The sequence below is a fragment of the Polistes dominula genome, unplaced genomic scaffold (assembly GCF_049000335.1).
Source record: "Polistes dominula isolate Pdom_NZ unplaced genomic scaffold, Pdom_raw_medaka contig_82, whole genome shotgun sequence".
Lineage (NCBI taxonomy): Eukaryota > Metazoa > Arthropoda > Insecta > Hymenoptera > Vespidae > Polistes > Polistes dominula.
This window is the reverse complement of record NW_028301046.1, coordinates 1,111,683-1,132,481: the sequence shown is the minus strand read 5'-3', so window position 1 is coordinate 1,132,481 and position 20,799 is coordinate 1,111,683. Positions and strand designations below refer to the sequence as shown.

Genomic DNA, 20,799 nt, shown 5'->3' with positions numbered 1-20,799 from the left:
TGTTGTTTGTTTAAATAAAAGACTTTTTATAAATAATATTAACATCTCGATAAAACGAGAACAAAAAAATGCTCGAAATTCTAATACGACAAGGGGATATCGAGAAAATTGGTCAACCTTGTTTAACTTTGTTTAAAATAAACTTAGCGGTAAAGTGAGGTTAGGTAACCAAACGTCGGAAGATTTTAATATCCATATCAACGTCATAAAATGACGCCGATTGAAATGGGCTGGTTAAGTGGCGCGCATGGGGTTAGGATCGAAAAAGACCACTAGGTAGATCCGAGACGTAGATGGGAGGACAATATTGTATCGGGATCTTAAAGAAGTGGGCTACGAAGACCGCGAATGGAAAAATCGCGCTCAGGGATGGGGGAACAATAGCGAGATTTGGTATTTGCGGCAATGAACTTTCGAATTCTTAACCCTTTTGCTACGGGTGCCGATTATAATCGGTGTCCGCGAGACGGTGCTGTGTGTACAGGTGCCGACTATAGTCGGTGTCCGCGAGACGGTACTGTGTGTACGGGTGCCGACTATAATATGTCAATTTCTAAATAATACCCACAATATATACTCATTTTTATGTTTTTCCATATAATATGACGAAACAGATTGTCACTTCCCTTGTTGGGAAGTTGACCAAAACGTAAACAATATACATAAATAGATGTAATCTCAAACGCTACTACCGCGGAATGGACTGCTGTAGCAAAAGGGTTAATGCCAGTTAATAATAATAATAATAATTATCAACAATAATAACTTTAAACGAATTTCACAAGGAATATATTTTCTATATGTCGGCAATATTTGTTCTGATAAATGTAATACGCGATATCAATCCATGCCTTGTTATCGATGATTGATGTTGTTTCAAAGAAGTAATTGTTAACTAAATAAATAAAATCAAAGATGAAAAAGATAAAGATAAAGAAAAAGAAACAAAAGAATGATGCGAAAGATTTGTTTCTTTAAAGCGTCCCGATCATTTGTCCCTCTCTCTCTCTTTCTCTCTTTCTTTCTCTCTTTCTTTCTGAGTTTTGATGTCAAAGGGCTTCCCGCACTTTGGTTTTCTATTTAGTCGGTGCAGTGCGGTGCGCGTTTGAAGAAAACGACCGTAAAGATTTCGGCATATTTTTCTTCTTCTTTTTTCTTTTTTCACAATCGACACGAATAATTCTTTTGCGTAAGGCCGGTAGTCTCTTTGTGTAACTGTTAAAAAGAGATATACATATACATACATACATATATATATATATGTGTGTAGTAGTAGTAGACTACTGGTAAAAGGGAACTACGATACGAAAAGGTTTGTTAGCATCCAGCAGCAACAGTAGCTACGGAAGCAAGTCGGTGTGTGGTGCCAGGCTAATATTGCGGTTTGTAAAGCCGCTGGCGATAACTTTGACTGTCTTTTGATCTCGCGGCATTCTTTGTGTCGGCACGGGACAATGAGATAGCTGAAGATTCGACTTCTCTTTTATTATTCTTTTTTTCTTTACACCTGTTTGGCCTAACAAGGAAGAAGAGGAAGAAGAGGAGGAAGAAGAGGAAGACGAATAAGAAGGAAGAGGAAGCGGAAGAAAAAGAGGAATCTTTTCCGTTTCCTCCCCCCATCCCTGCCGCCCCACCCCTGCCTCCCTACCCCATGTCTTCCCCCCCCCATTCGTATCAATTGGATAAAAAGAAAAGCAAGTGTGATGATGATGATTATGATGATGATGATTATTATTATTATTACTTGTAATTGCGAGTGATTCCTATCGAGAAGTAAGGAAAGGGTTGACATTTGTTTCATTTCTTTTGTGTGTGTGTGTGTTGAACACGCGACAGATCGAAATTCGATTAGGTTGGATTTTTATCGAGTAGGATCTCTACCACGTGGAAAGAGAATTTTTAGTTTCGATGAGTTATCGATAAGAAGACATTTTGTCGTTCGTTCCAAAGGACATTTTGTCTTTTTTTTTCTTATGCCCTCGAGGTACGAATTTGTAAGGGGTAAAAAAAAAAAAAAAATAAGGAAAAGATTATCGCGAACAGTGAACAGTCTTAAAAATATGTATATATATATATATATATGCGTGTGTATATGTGTGTATATCTTTTGTCTTTTTCTGTGAGTAAGAGAGAATATCGTTCTTATTAAGTTTTCAAAAGTTGACAAGAAGACATGTGTTTAACAATAAAAGGTTCTTTTAAAGGGTTGGTTATAAATGAGAATTTGAAAAAAGGGTTAAATTACAAAACGGTAGTTTCAAATGTTCAAAAAAAAAAAAAAAGAAAATATGAAAAAGAATAAAATTCGATAAACGACGACGACGAGGATGACGACGACGACGACGACGACTATTCGATGAACGAAAGCCATTTTTCTTTCATCCCTCTGGCCCTTTCTCTCTTCTACTCTTCTACTCTCTCTCCTCTCTTTTTCTCGCGAATCCGGATTGGACCAAGTAGTTGGAAGCGCATGCGTGAGCGAGCATTCGAGTTTATATACACGGTGGTCCTTAATCGTTGATCTTGAACGCGCCTGCGCCAAAAACCGTCACACGTTTCTTGCATCGTTGATTTCGATGCACCACGCGTCGTTTGCTGATTTGTTAGGTCGATGATGAAAGAAAATGGTGTTCAATTAATACATTAACAAAAGAGTATATATTTTATAATATTATATTGCATTATTTTTAATTGTATTTGTTTTATTTCTCATGTTTTTTTGTAATTTATTTGAATCATTTTTGTGATTGTAGTGGAAGAAAAACCCCATTCTCGTTGCTATCTTAAAAAAATGATTATTATATATCTATATATATATAAAAATCTCGTGTCACAGTTTTCGTTCCCATACTCCTCCGAAACGGCTTGACCGATTTTGATGAAATTTTTTGTGCTTATCCGGTATCTATGAGAATCGGCCAACATCTATTTTTCATCCCCCTAAATGTTAGGGGTAGTCCACCCCTAAACTTTTTTTTTCATTTTTCAGACAAAATTTGTAATTTCTATTTTTTTATGATACAGCATACAAAAATACATACAATCCTTAATTTTCACCCTTCTACGATCAACCCTTATTTTTTAATAGCTATTTTAGTAATTTAATCATTTTTCCTCTCCGGTCGATAACTGATCAATCGTCATTTATTTAGTTATTATTATCCCCGCCAGATGTTTATAGGTGTCACTTCTGACCCAGTAAACAGCACGGAGTAGGGATGAGAACGAAGCCGGTTTCCTTTATTTTTTACTCCCTACACAGTTGTCGGCCATCATTATTGTTTATGCATCAAGTGTAGTAGTAACGTTGACAATTATTATTTTGCTATCTCAGTGTAACTCTTATATTAACTTTTAATCATTCCTATTTTATCAATAATAATTAAATTATCAATTTTGAGTGTATTTTGCACGATTAGTTAATCAAGTGATTTTATAACCTCAAAAGTACTCAACACGTGACACGAGCTTCCAATAACAACGGATTTTGTGTTGTAAGTATACTTTTTTTTATTTATGTTGTTGATCTTATAAAAAATGTAATTTTAATTTAATTTTATTAAATTATCAATTTTGAGTGTATTTTGCACGATTAGTTAATCAAGTGATTACGTGACACGAGCTTCCAATAACAACGGATTTTGTGTTGTAAGTATACTTTTTTTTATTTATGTTGTTGATCTTATAAAAATGTAATTTTAATTTAATTTTATTAAAAAAATGTAATTGAACAATTAAGATTTTCATAGTTTCCAAAAAATCAATCATTATGAATCTTTATTTTGAAATGTCAATGGAAATATTGGTTGTATGAAAAAATTATAAGAGACAATGTTTTCATAAAATTTAATTTTTTACTTTTGTTTGAAAAATTTTTCCATAAAACTTATATTTTTGTTATAATTTCATAAATTAAAACTAATCATTTCAAAACTGCGGCAAAAATCCTGGCCCTAATTATACTTTTAACATTTTTCATCATTAAATAATTTCATTAATTCTATTTATGTATGTTTTGCTCGAAGGATTACTATGCGTATCGGTTGATGATTAGACGCGGTCAGGACAAAATCATTCTACGATTTCGTGAACTTTGCCAACAATTCATAGTAGACATGTACGTGAAGATAGGGAGCGAATGACTATGATACTTACGATTTAATCAACAGAAACTGCGTGCGGAAGAATACAATCACTTGCGTGGGACTATTGTAAACAACGCCGAAACCGCAGAAATTGGTAATTCAGTCATTCTACCATAATCGTACATAGGCAGTCCACGTTACATGCAAGAATATAAAAAGGAAGCTATGACTTTCGTGCTAAAATACGAACGGAAAAACATCGTACAATCCATAAAACTTACAGATTTATAATGTTTCTTTTAGTGTTATTATGATTAGTGATTATCATATTATTGCGATATGTAAATATATAATAGATTAATTGATGTTATTAAATACAATGAATTAAAGAAATGGATGTTTGGTGTTTTGAAATTATGCTAGGTGCTAAGTTGGAAAAAAACGAATGTAATAAAACAAATTTCAATAAGATAAGATAAGCAGTTTCAGAATTATTAATAGACAAATAAATTGTGACACTGATTTTTATATATAGACTTTTATTTAGTAATTAATATATAGAATAAAAAATTATATAATGAATTTTATTAATTAATAAATTATCTTTTTTTTATCAGTTTTACGTTCTTTCATTTAACGATTTTTAAATCGATCTGATTTTGAAAAAGTTTTCACCTCAAAAAAAGCCACAGCAACGCGTGGCCGGGGCACCCTATATATATATATATTTGTTAAATCGTATTTATTATAAATTAATAATTAAAATATATAAATAAATATTATTAATATTAATATATATATATAATAAGTTTTATTTATAGTAAAGTATAATATATAGTAATATAATTATATAATGGTATAATGTACAGTAAAGTATAATTTATATATAAATTATATTTATAATAATTTATATTGAATATTAATATTAATAATAATATATTATAATTTATATTTAAATATATTATATAAATATAAATATATTATATTATATAATATAAATTTATATTAATTTAATTTTATTTATTATTATTCTCTATTGTTTAGTAATATTAGTATTATATTAATATAAATGTTAAAAATTAATATTTATTAATACTAGTTAGTGCATATATGCAATTGATAAGTAAAATAAGAAATATGAAAGTTGTCCTTGTCGCATCGATCATTAATTAAAAAATGAGCGTTATTAACGTGTTAATAATTAACAGATGTTTCAACAAGATTTATAATATTTAAATCAAACCAAAATGATTTAATCAACGTTTTCTTACTTAATCTCTGATAATTTTTCTTCTTCTTCTTATTTTATTTTATTATTTTTCCTTTTTTTTTTTTTTTTAAATCAATAACAAGAGGAGGCAAATTATTATCGATGAATATTTTCGTCTTTAAAAAAAAAAAAAAAAATTAATAATATTAGAAAGAGAAAAAGAAGGTAGGAGAAAAGAAACGGACCATTATCGTATTCTTTGCCGTATATCGAAGCGTGTCGTTGCATTTACGATTCTTGGTCATATCAGAAACTACGATCTCTCACCAGTGTGAAAGAGAGAACACCATATATATTACACACTCCTTTTAGTTGAGTACTATTACTATTACTACCACTACTATTTTGAGAGATCATCGCCATCGTAATGCCCCCGCCGTCAGCGTTATCTTCAGTAAGAAAACAAAAAAAAAAAAAAAAAGAAAAGGGAGAAGAAGGAAGGGTGAGCAGCACGTTAACGTTTAACAGAGTGCGTGCGAATGCACGTTAATTAAGCGCGAGAGAAAGACACGCGCATTGGAACGGTGTCGACGTATCACACGTTTCACGTTTATACATACAAAGGAAGATTAGAAAAGAAAAAGAAGAAGATGAAGAAAAAGGGAGAGTTAAGATTTAACAATTGTATATAATAAAAATATTATATATATATATATATAGTTTTTATTTTAAAAATTGTATAGAAAAATATCATACATTTTTTATTTTTTAATTTTTATTTTAAGAATTTCAAATAAAAATATATTAGATATATTTTATTTTCAATTTGTTATTTTAGAAATTCTAATATATATATATTGTTTCTCAGTTTGCAAAATTCTTTCAAGCAATTTAAAAAAAAAAAACAAGTTGCCCTCATCTGACAACTCGTTCGTTTCGTCCAGAAGAAACGGAGTTCGTCCTCCTCTTCTCAACGTGTGTTTGTGTGTGTGGGGGGTGGTGGGGTGCACGCACACGCGTGTGTACTCACTCGTCCCCCTTTTTTCGTTTACTAATTACTTAAACTCGCAATTAAGCGCACCCTCGTGGTATGAGTGAGTGTAAGTGAGTGAGAATGAGAGAAAGAAAGAGAGGATCCGCGGAAGCGTGATTCGCACCTACCCCCTTACACCTTTCCTTCCCTTCCTCCTCCTCCTCCTCCTCCTTCTCCTCCTCCTCTTCCTCCTTCTCCTTCATCTTTTCTACTACCAGGTATTATACCTCACCCCACCTCACCCCCTAGCCCTGTTCTTTCCTTTTTCCTATTTACAACCCTTTTTACCTTTCGCGCTTTGTTTCCCTACGACTCGATTCTTCCCTTTCTTCCTTCCTTCCTTCCTTCCTTCCGTTTTGTTCATTTTCTTCGTCCCCCTTCATCCCTTAAGTTCTGTCTCTCCGTTTTACCTCCCTTTTCTTCTATCTTTCTTTTCCTCGCTATCTCATCCTCTCGATCCCTTCTATTTCAACTCAACTTTACTTTGTTCTATTTTAATGTGTTGTGTGGTGTGTGTATGTATGTGTGTGTGTGTGGAGTGTATCTAACTAGGTGTATATCTTTCATTTTATTTGTAAAAAAAAAAAAGAAAAGAGAGAAAAAGCAAAGATTTCTATGTCTACTACTGCTATATATATATATATTTTTTTTTATATTATAAATTTATAAAAATTAATTATTATAATATAAAAAATGTATTATATATATATGTATATAATTTATTATTAGTCAAATTTATAATTTTAAGATTTATTATATTTTAATGTCAAATCTTGTAATTTATTATTAGTCAAATTTATAATTTTAAAATTTATTATATTTTAATGTCAAATCTTGTAATTTATTATTAGTCAAATTTATAATTTTATAATTTATTATATTTTAATTTCGAATCATATAATTTATTATTAGTAGAATTTATTTTTTCTTTTTTTTAATAAAATTCTAAGATACAAACTTCTACTATTACTATTACATTCAATTTGACAAGATTACCTACTCATTTTTAATTTCTTTTAATTTGTTTTATTTTTTTTTACAGAATTTACTATTAACATATGCCTATTCCAAAGAAAGTAAGAAATAAATCAAGCGGAACAAATTAATTTTCAAGAGAGAAGAATTCTGTCGAAATGGACAAAGAAAGGTAACACATTTACACATATATAAAACTCAAAAGTGCACACGTGGGTTACACATGATTCGTACCTGAGAGAACATACACGTTTTCCCTCTCTCTCTCTCTCTCTCTCTCCCTTTATTTCTTTTTTTTTTTCATTTACGCACGCGTTAAAAACACTTGAATCTTTCTACTTGCTATTTTTTTTTTTTTTTTTTTTTTTTTAATTAACTTCATTACCATAAAATAATCAGAAAAAAAGAAGGGGAAAAGAAAATAAATAAAAAAAAAGAAAAAAAAATTAGTAACCAAGCGTGTAGAGTCACCTACGCTGCTTCTTCTTTACTGTCACCGTTCTAGTACCTTTGTGCAACTACACAACCTTTTTCCAACCCACTCTCTTTCTCTCTCTTTCTCTCTCTCTCATTTCCTTTCTTCTCTCTTTCTATTAGAAAGAAAGAGAAAGAGAAAGAGAAAGAGAGAGAATCGAAATGCATTTGAGGCTGAGAGAGTACGCTGTTTCGACCTGGGTGTCGAGCCTTTTTATTTCACCAGACCTCTCTCTCTCTCATTCTCTCATTCTCTCAGCTATTTACATCAAGCAAGTACATGGGAGAGAAAAAATATGATAAAGAGAGTAAGAGAGAGAGTAAGAGAGAGAGAGAGAGAGATAATGCGTACACCTACTCGTTGGGTCGCGCACGCGTGCACTCGAACGAACGAGCGAACGAACGAACGAACGTTTTCTGACGAGTAATTAGTAATTAGTAACGAGAGAGCGTGCAATATGTGCATCCGCGACAAGCAGTGACGCATTAATCGAGTAATTAGGTGAGCCCTCGTTTTGCGACACGACCATTCGGCTTTATCGAATTTCAGGAGAGAAACAGAGAGAGAGAGAGAGAGAGAGAGAGAAGTAGAAGAACCCTCTACAACGATAGTCAACACTCTTTACTTCTTTTTATTTTTTTATTTTTTTTATTTCATTTTCTTCTAACGCAGTTGCACTGTTCACTTCTCACATTTTTTATTCTTCATTTTTACCTGTATTGCATTTTTTTTATATATATATATATAGCATTTATTATTAATAATAATATACAGCATATATTATATAGCTATATAAATATATAGATAGCAATATGTAGCATAAATAGTATTTATTTATTTTAAATATGTAATATATATATAATATAATATTTATCAATATAAATAGCATTTATTTATTAATAGTATATAGCATAATATATTAGCTATATAAATATATGTAGTAATATATTATTAATAAATAGCATTTATTTATTAATAATACATAGCTTATATTAACTATATAAATATATATAGCAATATATAGCATAAATAGCACTTATTTATTATAAATACGTAATATATATATAATATAATATTTATCAATATAAATAGCATTTATTTATTAATAATATATAGCAAATATTAACTATATAAATATATATAGCAATGTATAGCATAAATAGCATTTATTAATAATAATATATAGCATAAATAGAGAGAGCATTTATTATTAATAATATATAGCATATATTATATATATATATATATATAGCTATATAAATATATATAGCGATATATAGTATAAATAGCATTTATTTATTATAAATACGTAATATATACAATATTTATCAATGCCAAGTGAAATGTTATCGATATTGTAATTATTGTATAATCAAAAGGGGGAGGGGTGGGTGGCTGAGGGGGGAATGAACAATTCTGAATCATTATTCGAGGGTTTACGTTTATTTTGACTAATGGTAAAATTCCAACTTTTACAGAACGGTAAACGTCGTTTTTTTTTTTTTTAATCGAACGATTAATAACAACGGCACAGACGTTTCTTTTCTCTATATATAGATGCCGATATTTGCGAAAAAGTATTAAGAAGTAAAAGAAGAAGAAGAAGAAGAAGAAGAAGAAAGGTGTGCGTTTGTATTCACGCGAACGCGTACGTGATGACTTAATTTTTCAACGAATTGCGGCACGTCTTGTGTTTTGTGTGTATATATGGGGGACCATTTGTCGTTAACGACGTATCTAATCGTCCGTGAATATCATTGTGTATATATATATATATATATAAAAAGAAAAAAGAGAAAGAGAGAGAAATGTAGCTCGATATACTCAATGTCAGTAAGAGAAAAAAAAAACAAAACAAAATGAATATTTCTTTAATAACTTTTCGTTATTTTCTCATAAATTTATCATTAGATATTAATTTGTTGATTAATCGTAAAAATTGTTTTAATCTGACAACAAAATGTCATCTGTAAAAATGTTAATGTGCATAATATATTTCTAATGTGTTTTAACGACGATATGAAAAATGACGTAGCGTACTCGTTTCAATTTCTAAATTTAAGTGCTACCTACATAATTTATTTATTTTTTCTTTTTGTTTTGTTTATTTATATAAAAATTTCAAACGTTACTTTTCTCATTCCTAAATGACATTACCATTACCATTACCATTACTAACTTTTTTACATTGTTTTTTTCTTTTTTTTCTTCTTTTTTTTTCACTTTAATTAGAACGATGGTAGAAAAAAAAAAAAGGAAAAAAGAAAAAAAAAGAAGGAAAAAGAAATGAAACAAATTGTATGTAGGTTAACACTCGATGCAATTTGTCATATGACGTTAATTGCTTTCTAGTCGGGTAATTTCGAATAATTTTATATTAAAAGCGGTTGTTACTACTTATTACAACTACTACATATATATATATATAAAAAAAGAAGTAGTGGTGGGATAGAAAAAAAAAAAAATTGTAGAAAATTTTTGTTAAAAACTACTTTGTTGGAATCGCAATTATTGCAATTAATGAGACAGACAACTTTGTAACCAAAGGGTTTAACCCACGCATTCATCTCGTCGTCGTAGTTACGTGTGTGGTTAAGTTACATTTAAATTATTTATAAATTATGTAATTTTTTCTTGAAAATAAAATACCATAAACGACGAAGCACACGTCACAGATAATAATAAAAATAATAAAAATAATAAAAAATGTAGAAATTCGTGGCATCTGTGGTTCCGTTCTAGTTTTTAAAAGTTTCCTTTTGCAAGCTTACCTTTTTTCGAATTTGAATTTGTATTACTTTATATGGGCACGTGACTGAAAGAAACCGCAATTTGTCATTCCGTGTTGCTTCGTACACGGTTGCAGGGAATCGCGATAATGGCAATTGGTATTATGTTAATTAATCAAAACGTGCAACGATAAATAATTAAGATAAGAATCTTTTTCGATTTTCGATTCGACAACTGGCCAAGAGTTTTATCATCTAAGTGACTTGAATCAATATATATCTTATTTTTTTTTGGCGTTCAATTGTAAATAAGTATATAAAAAGAATGAAAAGAAAAGATTGGTAGGAGGTTTGAAGGTGAGGAGAAGGAGGAGGAGGAGGAAGAATAATATTCTTTACAATGGTATCGAACGTATGAATCATCCTTTGACACGCACCAATTCGAATGTAATTAAAAGGCGTGTCAATAATAAAAAAAAAAAAAAAAATGATTAAAACAATCTACAAATAGAATCTAATAATCCAAAAAAAGAAAAAATCAACGTTCGTGTCGAAAGATTTTTTTGAAAAAAAACAAAAAAAATAATTCACCAATGTCTCGTAATAGGATAGGGGAAGAGGGGAAGGGGAACGTGTCAAGAAGACGAGTAAAACGAACTTGTTACGTGAATTCTTGTCAAAGAAAAAAGAAAAAAAAATAAAGAATAACAAAAAAAAGAAAAAAAAATGACACACATACAAAAAGTGATGATGATGATGATGATGATGATGGCACATGCGTTGAATGACAATGCAAGGATAATTAGCAAACAACGACGGCTCGCGACAGAAATTAGCCAGTCGGTTATTTGCCTTCGCACCTGGGCGCAGTTAGAGTATATAAAGTTCTACTTTCTAGTAATGATAGGTATATATGTAAGTGTGTACAAGATAGGTATAGCTACCTGTACACATTCTCACAAGATGATGAGAAGTGGGAGAAGAGAGAGAATGAGGAATATAATTGCAAAGTCATTCATCAGGCATTGGTCTACGTGTGTTGGTCCTTCTGATACTACATATGTGTATGTATAAATATATACAGTTGAAATATTACACGCGTGCTGACTATGTCTCTCTCTCTCTCTCTCTTTCTGTATATGTACGTGTTTATGTGTATAAGTATAGGAAAGTTCTACTCTATCAACAACTTTACATGTTCCACGTAACCATTGAATTCCTAAATGGTATCCGTGTCTCTCTTAGCCTTTCCTTTCTATCCATCTTTATTTTCCACACTATGACTCGACCCTTTCCTTCTCTTCCTTTTACGAGTAGTAATAACTTGACGAAGATGAGGTGAGGTGAGATGAGGTGAGGTGAGAAAGAGGTGTCGAATAAAAATATCCATCAAAAACTCGTCGTATCAAATCGAATATATCTGAAAGAGTATGTGTGTAAGAACTCGAGTGTGTGTATCGATATTTGTATATGTACATAGGGTTTCTAAGACGTTTATCGAACACTAAAAACATACACACATATACATGTGACTGTACGTATATATAAAAGAGTGAATTATTTAACCCTTTTAGTGGTGAATACTTTTAACTAAAATATTTTGTATCAATGGAATAATTAATTAATAATTAATTATAATATAATATATTATATTATTATTATTTATAATTAATTTATAATTTATTATTATATTAATTTTACATTAATATTAAGAAACACGTATAATGCGTTAATTGTGTGCATTCTAAGAGTTTAAATAAAAACATTTTTAAAAATCTGTACGATTATTAATTACAATTTGTATAAATGTTATATTAGAAATGAATGAATTTTAAATATTACACCTTGTACGTAAAAGTTAACGTTCAGTTAAATTTGAATGTACTTTTGTTTAGGCACGTTTTGATTCATATCATTCATATCAATTGAATTTTGTATGTATACAATTAATATAGTTTAAATACCAATTGACATAGGTTGTAGTTAGAATATATATATATATATATATATATATATATATATATATATATATATATATATATATATATGGGTAATGATGATATGGGTTATCGATCTTTACGTGTTATACTATTATCGTTCTATCCAATAATATACACATAGATTGATATGAAAATAATCCTCGATGGTAATAGGTACGTACGTTTATTAACGTAGATATGCGCGAACGGATCCGATAACTCGGACTTTCTTCGTACGAATACCAATGTTTAAATAGAAAATCCCACTGGCATGAACAAAACATACGATTCGGACGATCTTGTAATTAACGGTGGTGCGGTGCGCGTGACGGCCAATTACTCTGCCGACATCCGTCGACCAATTAATTATTTCAACGATTGTGTGTGTATATATACGTAAATACCTACCGAATAATATTTCAAATAATAATAATAATAATAATAATAATAATAATAATAATAGTCACTCACTTCTCGTTAGTCGTAACACATGATTTCAAACAGAAAATTATATTTGTAGACATGTTACGATGAAAATAATTCTTCTTTTTATTTTTTATTTCAAATAAATAAATAAATAAATAAAAGAAATTATAAAATTGAAATAAAAGAAATAATAATAATAATAATAAAAAATTCGATTTTTTTAATCACACCGTTGTGAATTTGAGAAGAATATCGAAAAAAAAAAACAGTTTCGAGTTGACAGTTTCAAGATTCTACGGTGATGACGTTAGAAATAAATAAAAAGAGAGAGAGAGAGAGATGAGAGAGAGAGAGAAAAACATGAAATTGCATAACGATCGTTAGAAGAAGAAGAAGAGGCGTCGGTCGTTAGGAAATAAGTCTTCGCATAAACGCCGTCGTCTTCTTCTTCGAAGTTTTTTATTGCTAGAGGCGCGGACACGAAGGACAAACGAGATTGCTAGAATCCATTTTAAGAAGAACGCGGAATACTGTTTGAGGAATTTATTCTCTCTCTCTCTCTCTCTCACTCTCACACTTTAAAAACACATTCCTTGAAATTTCAATTCGATCGGAAGTTAGGAATAAAATCAAGAAGAGGATGAACAGGAAGAGGATCCTTACAGTCGTTTAGTATCGTTAACAATGAAAGAGTGTGATAAAGTAAGAGAGAGAGAGAGAGAGAGAGAAGAAGATATAAACATAGCTTTGTGAAAACGTGTCGAATCATCGAATCTCACGATAGATGCTATTTAATCCGAACAGTTGTAAATTCAAAAAGACGATGGGTGGGTGGGTGGTAGAAAGCGGATTGCTTTCCGACACTTGGGGAAACAACTCTACGATACTTCCGTTTTCATCATCAGTTGTCATTCATCTTCGTCGTGAATCGATCCTTGGGTATCCTATCTATCTATCTATCTATCCGTTATTCGGTTCGTTGAGTTAGGTAAATCTAAGAGCAGAATAGTCGAAATCTAAAGAATATGGGGATGATGATGGTGGTCGACGATTGTCGTTGCTTTTGCTGTTGTGTTCTGTGTGCAAACAAAAGTAAAGACAACGATTTTTGTATTTTAGAATGAACGAAGAGTAAGTACAAACCCACCCGCCCATTTTACGACCACGACTACGACGACGACGACGATGTTGGTTGGTTGGTACAAGCCGATCGCAATTTTCGTTCTTTCACTGGGTCTGTGAAGGATTAAGGTCCTGTAATATTGAAAAATTACGCTCCTTACGTAATCACGAGTCCGAAAAGCCTGGGAGATTAATGCGTGCCCGAGTTGTTAATTCCTTTCTCCTGTCTCTTTCTATTCTCTCTTTCTCTTTCTACGTTTCTGTTTCTATCTCTGTGTGTGTGTGTGTGTGTGTTTCGTTCCTTTCTGAATTCTGTATAGAACGTCACGATAGCGAATTTCATTTATTATTTTCTCTGTCTCTTTCATTTTCTTTCTCTTTTTCCTGGTTAGTCGCAACAAATCCAACGAGGAACGATAGCGCACATACACACACAAATACTACTATTACTACTACTACTACTATTAGATCTACGACTACTATTACTATTTACTACTATGACAACGATGACGATACAACGACGACTACGACTACGACTACGACTACGACGACTTCTTTTACGGAGCGCGACATTTATCACGTCTGTGACATTTTAATTAAATACGATGACACTCGCCATTTGGTTCATGCGCTACGTATGCGCGACACACTTACGAAAACAAACGTGTCTCTCCTCTATGTATATTCGTATGCGAATAAATATATATATATGTGTGTGTATATTTGTGTAGATAAGTGTGTATGTATATATGTGAACGATTCTTCTCATTTAAAACTCCTACGCCCATCGATAACGACCTTACTCGCATGCTCGCGGCAACTCTTTCCTTTCTCTAAAGTTTCTGCCGTCATATATATATATGTGTGTATGTGTGTGTATGTTCTATAGGTTTCCCTAAACCCTTCTCTTTCTCGTACTATACACCCTTATAATATATTTAGTTATATTTTTAATAAAAAGCACGTTAGTGTACAATGTGTCCAGTTACCTGCCACGAACCACGAAATTCTATTGCGATATTTGTATTAGTATTAGTATTAGTAGTAGTAGTAGTAGTAGTAGTGGTGGTGTCGCAGGTAAAAATAAAAAAAAATAACAACGAACTCTCTTCAACGTCGATTAAGGTCGCGCCAGCTTTCGGTGACAAATCGTTCGACTTCCATCTTTTCGTGTCCTCGTCATAGTCATCTCACGTGTCAGGTGTCCAACGTACGTAACTTCTCTCTCTCTCTCTCTTTCTCTCTCTTTTTTTTTGCTTCGTGTAAAGCATCATCTTCTCTTTTTCTCTCTAATTTATTATCTTTTTATTTAACTTGCCCGTTTTACGTTGAAATTAACGCTCAAACTCGACAAGAAATTTCTCTGATCGTCGTAACGATTTAACAGCTTTAATCCTTTTACAAAGAGAACCCCGAGACCCGATTGGTTGGTCTTCTTTATACTTAAGGGTATAAAAAGTACACACACACACACATATATATATATATACATCTTGTAACGTAAGATTTATAATGTCAGTTAAATAAATCGTTTGATTTCTTAATTAGAATGTATTATGATAGATATTCTAACTTTTTATTAAATCTTTTTTTTCTTTTTTTTTTTTTTGACGCTAACGAAATTATCCTCGATTAAATCATAATAATAAATTAACTAAAGTGTAGAAAATATTAACGATGACATATTTAATCTTTCTCTTCTCACACCCATCTAATTCAATTATCTTACATCATTAAGCGTATCAAAAACATATTCGATTAATCCAGTTTAATTTGTTAGAATTGATAGAATAAAGAAGAAAATTATTTAACACTTATACTAATAATAATAATAATAATAAATAATAAAAAAAAAGAATCAACGAACAAGAGACTTTTAACTAACTTTTACCAAGTGTGCACTTTAAGGGTTAATTAATAACCAATTGTTTTGCGTAAATAAGACGAAATATAAACTAATGAGAGCACGTGTTGTAACTATTGCAATAATAATTCGAGATGGGACTAAAAAATGTCCCATCGTGCATTACGGTGTATCAAAAAGGTGGTGGAACCACTTTTAATCCTCCCACTGTGTCCCAAAGAGTTAAAATTCGAAATCACACATACGTGCACACACATAATACACTTTGTGGTAGTAACTCGTTCGTAATGAAAAAGGGTTCGTCGAGGTCATTGTCTAACCGTACGATCTTATATAATTCTTATCAGATTAATCGGAAGTCGACAAAAAGGTGGGAACAGTGGGGGAGGATTAAGACATAGTTTGCAAGAGAGAGATAGAAAGAGAGACGACACTTTCAAGGACCGAATTTTGTTTCTAATCGTTATCGACGATCACCATTTCCCCCCCAGCCCCCCTCTTCTCCCTCTGGTAAATTTGCGCGTGCTGGCGCATTCGATGGGAAGGACACGAGGAAAGTAAGTATACTACAGAACCGATAAGGATTTCCTCTCTCTCTCTCTCTCTCTCTCTACTTGAGTTGGTAAGAAACTCGGAAGTGGAAAAGGGACCACCACTACCATCACCATCACCATTACACAACACTATGGGGGTTATATACGTGGACACCAACCGAAATTAAGACGAATAGTTCTCGATTACGATCGCGTTAAATTAGTGGCAGCCCAACGAAATCGCGTTTTAGTTTGCCGTTGCGTCGTCGTTTCACATGCGAATCGAGCATTAGGAAGATACAGAGAGTACGAAAGAGAGAGAGTGAGAGAGAGAGAGAGAGAGAGAAATTTTCTACCTTTCGTTCTCTTTCTCTTTTACTCATTTCGTAAGTCCCCATAGTTTTCGTTGCAACAAACGCCGCGGGGTGACGATAATTCAACTTAATACAGCCGCATACGAATAACAACCACCCCGTAGCCGTCTTATCGGCTGCGTGCCATAGAAGAGAAAGAGTGTGAGAAAGAGAGAGAGAGAGGAAAGTGAAGGACTTTATCAGTTGTTGGGCTCGCTGAAAAATCACCGCCCGGAAAATAATTGTTAAGTGCTTTATTTACTCAATAATGCTTCTGGCAAGCAAGAAAGAGACACACCCACACACATATATACACAGACGTATATACAATGATAGGGTATGGGGGAAATGTATAGGGTGACAGAACAAGGTAAAGATAACGAAGAAATTCGTGAGAAATCAGGCACACGATGATTCTTTATCGTTTGAAAATTTGTTTTTCTATTTGTTAAACTAATGCAAAATAGAACATTTATATTATCTTAATAATGTTTATTATTATATTGTGCAATAATATATATATATATATATATAGATAGATAAAAATTAATTTCTACTTAGGAAGAAATTTTCTACGTATACGCACACAGATAAGAGAGACACACACATAACACACAGTTCGTGTTATTCCATCATGAAAGTTTCCCACAATGGTTACTACTACTTCGACTGTATATAATTAACGCAAAAGGCTTGACGATTAAATTGTAGATTGATAGCTGACGTAGATCATCGATCATTAATCCATAGTCATAGGTAAGCTTTTCAAATTAAGAATTATTCTCAAGTAATAGTAGTAGTAGTAGTAGTAGTATGTATGTATGTAATAGATATAAATATGCGTATAGTAAGATAACGTAAGAGAAATAAAAATAGAGGAAGACAAATAATAGATAAAAAAAAATGAAATGATAGTTAAAAGTAAAAGGTCAAACTCGGTGGAAGTTTTATCGAAGGAAAAAGGGTTTCCTCTTTCAATCGAAGGACCGACCCTCCTCTTCTTCTTTTCTTCTTCTTCTTCTTCTTCTTCTACTACTACTGTTTACCTACAACTGGTTGTGGTCTCGCATTAAGAACGCATTAGCGTCAAACTCAGCGGCGAGTTAAGCGATTGGCGTGATATAGGTTCCATGCGGGGTGACACACGAACCATGAAAAGAGACGATCTTATAAAAAAAAAAAATAAAAATAAAAAGAGTAGTAGAAGAAGAAGAAGAAGAAGAAGAGGAAGAAGAGGAAACGATTATATGCGTAGTCGTTCGAGTATGGTCACAGCAACAAGGACACGAATAAGACTATGACGATGAGTATGTATGATGATGATGATGATGATGGTGCATCAACGAATAACAGACTACCACTATATTTCCCATAATTCAAACTAACTAAAGATTACCTTAACATCTAATTAAAGCAATGGTTTTAGTTAGATCCTCTTTCATGTGAATATAAACGATAGATGTGTCTACACCATCATAAATGTTCTTGCAAATCGATATCATCATGTGGAATCTTTGGTCATTTAATTTACCATCTGTTATTGGTCGTCAGGTTTTTTTTTATATTGATGATTTTCATTGGCATAAGTTAATAAACGGTTTTAGTAAATATTCAAGATAATTGTTTAATATTATAGTCTTAATATATATATATAAAAATTACGTGTCACTTTGTTTGTTCGCAATGGACTCTTAAACTACTGAACCGATTTTAATCAAATTTTGCACACTCTGTGCAATTTCATTCAACTTGAAAGATAGGATAGTTTATATCTCAATTTATAATCGCAATATTATTTGTTTATTAACAAAGAGTCATGATTATCTCTGTTAGTTTAAAGTCATACTTAAAGACGTGTGTATCGGACTGATTGTGAGCCACAGCAACGCGTGGGCAACCCTAGGAAATTATAAAAATGTTTTATTATTTATGAGAAATTATTTAGTGAAATAATTAATTAACAAATATATGAAATAATTAATTAATTATTAAATAATATATTTTTATTTGTAAATTACTTCCTACGTGACTTACAATCGATAAGAATTAAATGTTAAATAATTAATCATATTATTTATATAATACGATTGCCAAATGTTCTTATATATATTTAAAAACAAATTTTATTATAAATTACTGTATATATGTTAAATACGATTGATGATGATGATGATGATGATGATAATAATAACATCATGGAAAGTTTCGTACAAATTTAACGTCAATTTAACCGATGTCTTCAAAATTCGTGAAAAATATATCATCGAGAGATAAGACTTAATTAACACGATGTTATCTTAGTAGCTAATAAACACACACACACCCATACATACATACATAAATACACACACAAGAATAAAGCAAAGAAACATATATATATTTTTTACAAGATTTTCTTTCGATTATCTTTCATCGTGTAAAGGACTGCAGAAGAAGAAGAAGAAGAAGCTTGTGAAAGAAAGGACGATGAACGAAAAGGTAGAAAAGGGATTGTACGAGTAAAAGAGAAAAAGAGAGAGAGAGAGAGAGAGAGAGAACAAAAAGGGAGGGGGAGAAGAATGAAAAACCTGTCCCGAGGTTTGTGTCCCTGTATCGGCTCCCGCGAACGATGTCGGTGGTTAGCAGTCGAAACCGGTGGTGCTATTAACGACATTAACGCTACTCCGGGCAAACACGGCCCTATATCATCCCAAGCCCGCCGGAATAATAAACAATAAATTCCGGTGAAATACGGCGTCGAACAAGCGTAACCCATTTGTTTGCGATAAACTGACCCCGAAGCTAGTCCGACCAGTCTGTGCTGTGCTCTGCTCTGCTACAAGCAAGCCGTCTCATTTTATCTTCTACACTCTCAACGCGCGGCTTTACTATTATTTTATTTTATTACATTTTTTTTTTTTTTTTATTATTTTCTGTAAAATTTCAACTATTTTATATATATATCTGTATTTTATACGTATTATAAATATATATATATATATATAGTAATGATTAAATGTAACACATGAATTTTGATAGACACAGATCAACGATTGCATAATTCGATATTGAAAAGTTTGGTAAATTGAGTTAACGTGTTTTAATCATTTAATTAATTGCACAGACTTTTTAAATCATTATACACGGTGACGCGAATGACACTTTACACAAATTTCAAATTATTTTAAGCGTGTTCGCCTTTTTTTTTTTTTATTATTTCATTCGACAAATAGAGACATTAGCGAGCGAGGTTTGAATAATTTGTTTTTAATCCGTTGTCAATGTCATCAATCGAATGAATAATGATGATGATGATGATGATGATGATGATCGGTTTTACCCGATTTAAAATGAATATTATTTTTGTCGATGTGAGATTAAAGATCATTTAGAATTGTTCAAAATGACGCTTTATTCCACGAAAGGAAAGGAAAGGAATGGAAAGGAAAGGAAAGGAATGGATGATGCTGGTGGTAAAAGGAGGAGAAGGAGAAGAAGGAGGATGCATCCATGATGCTCGTACATACGTTATCGTGCCAATTAACAAATTGGAAGGTCCAATGGGGATTCTCGATGACGGCCGTTCGTTGCCATAACTGTCGTACTCGTGCCATAAACACGGGAAGCGTCAGGGTCGGTGAAAAAGAAAGATACTGACCTGAGAGAATATAAGAGTGTCTCTACCTGCATCTGTATATCCTTGTATATATATATATATATGTGTGTGTGTGTTTGTGAGAGAGAGAGAGAGAAAGAGAAAAAAACAAGTAAAAGCGAATAAGGGGAAAGTTCGAAATGATTCCCTTCGAAATGTTTTGTACCTTCGAGTCGAGGACCCCCGCTAAGTTTTAGTACACTTGAATCGTAAGAAAGGTATTGAAAAATTTAGTTGAGACTCGTTTTACGGTAGTACACTTTAAGAAAAATTTATTTTGCGATTATCAACGAGAAATTGTATGTCTTGTTTATCCGATAATCAAAATTATGCATTGAATATGATTTTAATAATAAAGAAAAAAATTAAAAAAAAAAAAAA

General features: G+C 31.8%; 1 protein-coding gene and 1 long non-coding RNA gene across 4 annotated transcripts in view; one reads left to right on the top strand and one right to left on the bottom strand.

Annotated features, from left to right (window-relative positions):
- Nucleotides 1-20,799, bottom strand: part of SoxN (SRY-box transcription factor soxNeuro) — a 126,971-nt gene that overhangs the window by 92,208 nt on the left and 13,964 nt on the right. The gene's annotated exons all lie outside the window — the stretch shown is intronic.
- Nucleotides 3,004-4,698, top strand: LOC149031614 (uncharacterized). The gene is made up of 2 exons (XR_016177525.1): nucleotides 3,004-3,494; nucleotides 4,026-4,698. It is a non-coding gene; the product is annotated as an uncharacterized LOC149031614 (long non-coding RNA).